The following is a 10,063-nucleotide window of genomic DNA, read 5'->3' as shown; positions in this document are numbered from 1 at the left end:
GTGTCCTATCAGCGTAACCAATTTGGCATATACTGAGAAAGGAAGCAGTATTTCAGGCGTTCATGCAAGGTTAGCCCAAGTGGCAGTCTGGGAGGCCTCGACATATGGTACACAATAGTGAAAGTGTAGAAAGCACACAGACTAGTGGCAATATGTTCACGTTTGTTTATTGAGACAGACCACCCGTCCACATCCACAATGTGGGTGGAGAAGTGCGCACCTGGTGGACCCCCTGCATGGGTGTTCCCCAACACATGTTGGTTTTACGGTTTATGTTGTTCATGGATATGGCTTTGGCAAGATTGAGTTGCTGAAGTGGGTGGAGGGAGGAGTGGGACATTAGGGGATGTTCATTACAAATCACTGTATCTGAGAAACATTGCAAACTCCGAATTACATAGCATGTATGACATGGTGGATTTCTTGTAGTTAATATATGGCCAAATTGCAAAATGTCTATGATGAAGGGCGCCGAGTGGGTGAGGTACGAATGGGACCCATGCTGAAGTAATAAAAGAAGCTAAGCTAAACCTTATCACTTGGAACGTGAGGGGCATGAATAACCCCAAGAAAATTCATCAAATATTTGCATATTTCACTAGACTTTGGATAGATGTAGCATTTCTTAAGGAAACGCACATTGCAGCGCATGCACCGACAACCATAGGTGGCAGATGGGCGGAAGCGGTGCACAGCTCTAATTATTCCTCATATGCACGTGGCGTCAGCATTCTCATCCGAAAGGGTGTTAATTTCAGGGTATCGAAGGTGCTACAAGATTTGGAAGGTAGATATGTCATAGTGCTTGGTCTGCTTAGGAACCAACATGTAGCTCTAATAAACACATATGGGCCAAACACGGATGACCCTGGGTTCTTCACCAAAATATGGCACACTATTTCTGATTTAAATGTAACACACATGGTGTGGGGAGGCAACTTTAATGTAGCCCTTCGAGATGGATTAGATAGATCGCCTAACACTGTAGAGCCACACAAACGGGCAAGAACAGAACTACAAGATGCTATGACAGAGCTACAGCTAAGCGACATTTGGAGGACACGAAACCCGTGCCACACAGAAGCCACCACGTCTCGGCTGCACATAATAGCTGGTCGTGGCTCGACTACTGGTTGGGGTCGAGTGAGGTATCCCTATGGACGACCGATATTAAGCATCTACCACGCACGCTCTCTGATCACAGCCCGGTGATGCTATCACTACAACTGCCCCATTACATACCGCCTGCCTTCACCTGGAGATTCAATGCCTCGGCACTTCTAGACTCAGCATACACAGACACCATACACAAAGCTATAGTGGAGTATTTCGAACTCAACACCCCAACGACTGAGGACAAAGGGTTACCGTGGGAAGCATTTAAAGCAACGATAAGGGGGATGTGCATTAACATCACAGCGGGAATCCTGAAAGACATTAGACAACAATTAAGTATTAGGGAAACTAAACTGAGTGAATTGGAGCGCCGCTATGAGCACACACAGGACGCCACTATACTAGGAGATATAAAAACTATACTAACAGAACATCAGGAATATGCCACTAGTGAGCTTACATACATTTTGAAATGGGGGAGGGCGAGAGCATACGGGGAGGGAGGTAGACCTGGAAGGGCACTAGCAAAAAAGATATGTTCAGGTCATGCCCGCACCACATTCACACAGTGCGAGACTCAGGGGGAACTAACAGATATGACATGAAGGGAATACTGACTGAATTCAGACTAGCCTTTGGCCAATTGTATGAATCACGCCTACACGTGACTTCAGATACCTTGCAAGACTATATGGCTGATGTGGAAATCCCATGGTTATCAGATAGGCATAGAGAATACTTATCCAGCCCTGACACGGTTGAGGAAGTGACTGATATCATTAAGGCCGTCCCTAACGGCAAAGCACCAGGACCGGATGGTTTCACTGGTGAGTTTTACAAGGCGTTTGCAGATCTGCTGGCCCCACACCTGGTAGAAATGTATGGGGATGCGCATGAAAAGCAGATCCTCCCGGCGTCTCTACGTGAAGCGATGCTGACAGCACTGCTGAAGCCGGGAAAAGATCCAGAGACCTGCGACTCATATAGGCCATTGTCACTTATTAACACCAAGATCATTGCGAGCTTGCTGGCCACGCGACTTAAGCCGTTGATGCCGTCACTAGACAGACCGGATCAGTCGGGTTTTATACCTGAGAGGTCCACGACGCACAATACGAGAACACTATTTGCGTTATCCCATTACTTATCTCCTGAGACCAAAGCTGCGGCGATCCTACTGGACGCCGCAAAGGTCTTCGACACGATTGAATGGGAGTATCTACATGCAGTATTAAGACGCATGGGTTTTCCGATAATGTATATGCAATGGATATCAATGCTGTATACGGACCTATCAGCCCACATAAGGGTAAACAGCTATGTCTCAGATCCAATAATGATAAGCAGAGGGACCAGACAGGGATGCCCCCTGTCCCCACTGCTGTTCGCGTTGGTGCTAGAACCACTAGCATGCAAGATTAGACAACATCATCATTATTCAGCGCTCCAGTTCCCAACACGGCCCCTGCACATATCCCTATATGCGGACGATATGGTGCTATATGTAAAAGACCCCGCTCAAAACCTTAACCCCCTGATGAGGGAATACATTAAATTTGGCCAGCACTCAGGTCTGCAAATTAACTGGGCCAAGTCTCAAATACCGGCGTTATCAGATAGCACTACACCATTCACATTGGAATACCCGCTGGAATGGCGGGAAGGACCCACAAGGTATTTAGGCATCTGGTATCACCGAGAACCTGAACTGGTCATCCGTACAAACTATGGGAGGGTCATTTCAGAGTTGGAAGGGAAAATTAACAGATGGAACAAGTTGCCACTTTCATTAGCGGATAGAACTGCAATAGTAAAAATGGTGCTTCTGCCCAAGTTCCTCTATTATTCAACAATATTCCCACTAAGCCACCTGCAGAAGTCTTCCGGAATATAAACATATTGGTCCTGAACCTCATTTGGGCGGGCAAGCAAGCTAGGTTAGACTTACAAACATTAACGTTGCCTTATGCACAGGGAGGCTTCAGGGTACCGGATCTCTATCTTTATTATCTGTGCGCACAAGCGCAGTTTGCACACTTCTGGTATCATGAAATACCATACATGTCACATATTGCGGTTGAGACGGTAGATGCCCACCCCATTCCCTTATCGGCCATACTACCACACAAACGACCGCCATTGCATAACCGGGACATAAATACTATAGACTCCACCAACACTGCCTGGTACCTCATGGGCAAAAAGGTGGGCAAGCTCCCATTATATGCACCTGCCATGCCATTGGCACACCACCCGGAGCTCTCCGTCACCCAAGAAGCAGTGGGCATGGAATTGCTGCAACGAGCAGAAATAGATAAAATGGGTGATCTCTATGAAGAGGGGCGGTTTAAGACGTTGGAAACATTGAGTTATATCAGTAACCCGACACTATTGTTCAATTTCACATACTACCGGTTACAAAGGGCGGTGAAAGAACTCTACACAAAGTGCCCCGAGGAGCCTCAACAACTACTCTCACTGCAGTTTCTATTAACGGCACCTACAGCGGCACACATAGTCTCTAGGCTATATGCTAGGCTACAAGAGGATATTGCGGGTAACACTGACAAAATGAGACATAAATGGAACGATGTAATGCCTGAACCGATTTCCACGGAAGAATGGTCCACAACATGTATGCTAACTGATATGCTCACCCTGAATGGAAATGTAAGAATAATTCATTACAAGTACCTGCATCAGATGTATTACACACCACACAGGTTACATAGATATGGTTTGAGTGCAGACTCTAGATGCAAACGATGTAAAATGGAAGGGGCTGATTTCATTCATTTAGCTTGGCATTGCCCCAGAGTTGGAGAAATGTGACAGAAGCACTAAGTGTAATGTTAGATACACCCATCGAATGCTCGATGAGAGTATGCCTGCTAGGCCTTGTCCCTAATATACAAGCGAGAAAACATAAGTACTGTGTAATAGCGTTACTGATGGCTAAGCGCAGAATCTCGCTCCACTGGAACAGCACAAGGTGTCCCACCCAGAGAAAGTGGTTGGAAGACCTCACATATTGCAAAGACACACTAGTCACCTATGAGGAGGAACTGCCTGCGGGTGCTAGACCCAAAAACTACTGGGCGTACCTAGTTGAATATCTAAAAGAGAAGCCACTAGCAGACACAGAGTAAAATGACAACTGGCAGGCATGCATGTTTGTACAAGGATACACCAGGTCTGGGAATAACAATATAAACAAAAAAAAAGGAGGGAGAATGTTGTGATGCAGTGATCCCTAGTTACGAGAAGGTTATGTATGGTTAACTACAAAAATCTAAAATGAGTTCTAATGTAATGATTTGTAAGATGTGTTTGTCACAGGTGCACGACACATAACGCATATTCCTGTTGAACACCGCCGGACCCCGGGTTGCCGGTCAAAGGGCTGTGTTAATCTGTTACATACTACATTATTTTTTAAGCTTAACATGCTGCCGGCCCCAGGGTTGTAGGCGAAAAGCAGTGTACCGTGTGAAAGCCTCAATAAAGCAGTTTTGAACCCCCCCAAAAAAACTGTGGTAATATGGTTGCACTAGACCAGTACAAGGTCACAAGTTCATGCCTACTGCGATGGAGTGTGGGCCGGTACCGGGACCAGGTAAGTCCCACTGAAAAAAATACCTTCCCATAGTATAGTGTGCAGAGTTCAAAAGTTCAGGATTTCACAGGAGGAGCTCAACTGATGTCAGCCAAGAGGCCAGCATCTGGGGAGACACATCTTGGGGATCAAGAACTTACTCCGGCACAGGCCAGTAGGGTTCAAGCAGGTCCAGTTTCAGGCAGGTCCAGTTACAGGTGCAGGCAGATCCAGGTGCAGGCAGGACTAGCTGGGCAGTTGCATGGAAGCCTCCGGAGCTTGTTGTGGCACTGTAGCTCAGAACAGGAGGTCAGCCAATTGACCCTTGGAGTCACTGTGATAGTCCTGGTTTCAAGGAGATGCTCCTCTCTCCTTCAAGGAGCAAGGCAGGAGTCAAGCAGCAGGGCAGATGTCTGAAGTACAAGTCAAGCCTCAAGCAGCACAGCAGTCCTAGGAAGAATGAGGCAGGCCTCAAGCAGCAGGGCAGTCCTCTGGTAGAAGTAGGACAGTCCACTGAGGAGCAAGGCATGCTTCAAGCAGCAGGGCAGTCATCTGAAGCACAAGAAAAGCCTCAAGTAGAAAGACAGGCCTCTGGTAACAACAGGGCAATTCTCTGAGAGATAAGGCAATCCTCAAGCAGCAGGGCAGTCCTTTGGAGCGCAAGGCAGTCCATCTGTAGTCCTCTGCAGGTCCTGGAATGTACTGAAGAGTGATCTGAAGGTCCTATTTGTATACCTTGTACCAGCTTTAAAACGAAAGGAAATTCTAGAGACGCCCCCCCCCCCTCCTAGTTGGTTCTGGAACTTCCTTCTTCCCTGTCCAGGTTCCAAGATGTCTGGGGTTAAAAAAGCCTGGTGTCAAGTTTTTTGTGAGTGTGTTAAGACAGATCATTTGAAATGTAAATGGGGCAGGGAACAGCTCTGCCCTCCCATCCTGGCAGGATGGCCCTAAGCATGGGCAGAAAATCCGTTCCGCTCGCGGATTTTGCGGATTTTCGGTAAATTCGCAATCCGCGAACTCTCGCGAATTTACCGAAAATCCGCAAAATCGCACGCGGCGGATTTTTTTTTCTTGGTGACACAATTTTGCGGCGTGCAGTGTAAGTTCGCAATTGCGAACATGTAGGTGCGGCGGGCAGCAACAATCTCGCACTCGCGAAATTACAAAAATTGCAATTCTGCACAAGAAATCCACGAGCAAGCAGCATAGACCTTCTGAAAATGATGATTTTTATATGAATAACTCCTCAGGTTGACATTTGCCTGCACTTTTTGGGATTTGAGGCCTTTTGACTTTCTTTGGATCACTTTTGGATTAGAAATCAACTTTCACAAGTAAGCTTGTTTGGGGCATTACAGTTGCTGTAATGCTGTTCTGCAGAAAAACGAGTTTTGCTAAACTGAAAGCACTCAGCAGGTGCAAAAGTTCAAATTCATCATTAGTAACCATTCCCTGTAGTGCTTCCTGACTGGGGCCCCTCCAGAGTTCAGTTGCTAGTTGCAACAATTGTATGACCCTGCTCTGACCCTCACAGCCGGTTCATAGAATCGCTACAAGTAGGCCACAAAGGTCCTGGAAAAAAAATTGCACTGCAACAGAAAGCAAATTACAGATAAGGAAGCAGGTGCCAGACTGGAATTTTAAAACAGTGACACATTAATAAATCAACCCCAAATTAATTCATATCAGTTGAAGCAGGGCAGGTGTGCTTGCTTTTTCCCCCCATAATCTGCAGTGATGATGAACCAGAGGGTGGCATTGATGTACCAGAGGGTGGCATGGGTGAAACAGAGGGTGGCAGGGGTGAAACAGAGGGTGCTGGGAACCTGTGATGATGAACCAGACGTAGAAACAACATAATCGTGACCGTTGCGAGCCGACATGTAAGTTCACAATTGCGAACTGGTACAAAACCCTCGCGAACTGGCAGAAATCCTTGCGAACACAAAAAGAAATCCGCAAATTCGAGAGAATTCGCGGATTTTGCGGATTGCGAGTTCGCAAATTCGTAAAATTCGCGAACGCCAGATTCGCAAAATTCGCCCATGCTTAGATGGCCCTCTCCCAGCTATACCCAGGTCTTATTATTCACTGTCTGGGCCCAGTATACATTCCTGATGGGGTGCAGTAGCAGGTTCATGCAGCTGGAATCTCCTAGAAGGCCTCAGAAGGTTTATGGCAGGATCTTTACAACTTTCTGAAAGTGGTGTTTTCAAAATTGTAATCTACAATCCTACTTTACCATTAAATATGATTTAAATTATAATTAATTTGAGTCCAAATAGGACTGATCCACCTTTTCCCAATGAAAACAGCATTTAATAAAGTAATAAGGTAACTGTTAGACCAAGTGGTTTCTGGCTACCTGGGATGTACCAAAGCCAGTCAGAATCTATCCTCCTGGATAGGATTAGCACAATAAACATGTTCAATAACCTGGCTCACACTTGGGTAGCTTGGCACCCAGCAGTCAGGCTTATCCTCAGGGCCCTGTGTAAAGCATTGGCACAACACCACCCACGCACTATGCTGCGTACGCCACAAAATGACTCCACACTGAATGTATAAAACACTCGTCTTTGTATTAAACACAGATTTAAAAAAAACGAGATACACATTGTACATACACTTTACAGTTATATGCGATTGGTGACCTTTCCCATTAGCAGCAGAACGGCATGAACATATATGCCCTAATCAGAGGTATTACTCCAACACAACATTCCCTAATATTGCATACGCCCAACAGTTGCAATAGTCAAGCAATCACAGGTCTTTGACTGTGCCAAGTGACCCAAACACTAACCCCCAGATTCATCAAAGTCCTCTTTTGCGAGTCTGTATTAGCGCTTATTAAGGAATCGCTATTACAGACTCGCAAAACGGGATGCATGTAGAAATCGCAATATTTTTTGCGATTTCTACTGCTTCCTTATTTTGTGATTCGCAAATTGAGAATCGCAAATAAGGATGAGATTTCCCATTCATTCGTATGGGCCTAAAGGCCCATAGGAATGAATGGGGAGTCAATCCTTATTTGCGATTAGCAATTAGCGAATCGCAAATAAGGATGCGATTTCAAGGGTGCCAGGGTGTCCAAAGGACACCCTGTAGCACCCCTGAAATGGAAATGTACACTGATGTTGCGCGCACACATGTCCAAAGGACATGTGTGTGTGTAACATGCAACTTAGATAAATGCACTAAAGTGCATTTATCTAAGTTTTCGCTATTTACCACATAGTCAGACTTCGCGGTAAATAGCGGCCCCGGATTGCGAAATCACAATTTTAAAATGGTTCATGCATTGCATATAAGGAATCGCAAATTGCGATTCCTTAAATGCAATCGCAATATCAGAACTCGCTATTATTTGCGAATTCTTACATTGCGAGAGCATGAACAATTGAGGAATCCCAAATGCAATTTTTGTGGGCGCAAACGGCCGATTTTTGCGATTCACACCGTTTGCGCACGCAAAAATGCTTGATGAATCTACCTGTAAGTCACTCAACTACCCCATCCAGCAATACATGTTGCCCCTGCTGGTGCCACAATGATTAGATTGTCAGAACCATCTAAAATGGAAAGAAACAAATACTTAGTTTCAACCATCCAGATTAGACCTCCAAGCGCCCAGCTGCTCCTGCACGAGTGCAGGATCCATATCCTCCTGTAGACAAAAGGTAGTGATTCAGACAGCTGGCATGCTTCCATGTCTGGAGAAAATGATTCCCCTCAAACGGAGGTGCGAGCTGCTAATGCTCCTGATAGCCAGCCGTAGGTGCCCACAAGGCACAACGAAATCCTTTGGGCCCTGTCACGATGTTCTCCACAACACAGTACCTTGTGGCGTGGGTCCAGGGAGAGGGAGCCAGTGACCTCAGACAGAGGACATGATTTCAGGCACTGTTGTCCTCCCGATCTGGAGGTCAAAGACAGTCCCAGCTCCCAGCTCAGGTCCCCCAACGCCCCTCGGACACCACACACTCCAGAGTACGCGCTAGCACAGGTCCCCTTGTTGCAAGCACAGGTCCATCGGACTCTGCAAGATTCCCTCTGCACTCCTTGGAATCCTCATGTCCCGGTACCTCAGGTGGGTTGCTGATCTTTTACGAGCACACTCCTCTTTACAGTGTGATGATGGTGTACTTCGGGACGGTCCTTCTCCAAATCGATGATCACTTCCACTCATTTCCACCACACTCTGCGCGGTCCTTACAATCTTGTGGAAATGGGGAGATCCTTTGTGTCCCTGGGATCTCGTGGCCAGGAGGCCAGCCAACCAGCCCTTAAAGTGTCCTTAGTGACCTCAGACGGAGGACATGATGTCAGGCACTGTTGTCCTCCCGATCTGGAGGTCAAAGACAGTCTCAGCTCCCAGCTCAGGTCCCCCAACAGCCCTCGGACACCACACACTCCAGAGTACGCGCTAGCACAGGTCCCCTTGTTGCAAGCACAGGTCCATCGGACTTTGCAAGCTTCCCTCTGCACTCCTTGGACTCCTCATGTCCCGGTACCTCAGGTGGGTTGCTGATCTTTTACGAGCACACTCCTCCTCACAGTGTGATGATGGTGTACATCGGGACGGTCCTTCTCCAAACCGATGATCACTTCCACTCATTTCCACCACACTCTGCCCGGTCCTTACAATCTTGTGGAAATGGGGAGATCCTTTGTGTCCCCGGGATCTCGTGGCCAGGAGGCCAGCCAACCAGCTCTTAAAGTGTACTTAGGGACTCAGGCCACAACAGGTGGCACTTAGCGGCAGGCTATCAGCGTTGAGGCAAAATTAACCAAGTGATAGTCCCCTTCCTGAAGCACGACAAGCTCCAGGCCACCACAAGTCTGTGGATAATCTAGTTGCAGTCCCTCCTGCCCTAATGATTCCTCCTCTCGATGTCCCAGTGTCGATCCAGCGTAGTATGGTTCCAAATCCAAAAGTGTTTCAAACTTCTGAGGCCAGAGCCTCAGAAGTTAAACCCATAATGACCTTTGAAGATGCAATCAGTTCAAAAGGCCACCTTTGAAATACACAGGCCCTCTCTAAATGTTGTCCTGTCTACCATCCTACCTTGGGAGGTTTCATCACTATCTTTAGTGGGGCTAAGACCCTGCCCATTGGAATGCATGTCCCAATTCCACCTCAATGTAACCGTCTCAGAAATGCCCCTCAGAATCAGAGGTCTGCAGTTTCCCTTGAGACCCATTTATGGCCTTCTATCAGGAATGCACAGATTTAGTTGTCCTTCAGCACCCATATGTGAATTGGAGACAGACTTCAGGCACACAAAGCCACAAACATCAAAGTGTCCACTTTCCCAAAATGACATTTCCACCATCGTAATGTCA

This window comes from Lissotriton vulgaris, unplaced genomic scaffold (genome assembly GCF_964263255.1).
Source record: "Lissotriton vulgaris unplaced genomic scaffold, aLisVul1.2 SCAFFOLD_511, whole genome shotgun sequence".
Lineage (NCBI taxonomy): Eukaryota > Metazoa > Chordata > Amphibia > Caudata > Salamandridae > Lissotriton > Lissotriton vulgaris.
The sequence above is the reverse complement of the archived record's forward strand: the minus strand, read 5'-3'. Positions refer to the sequence as shown.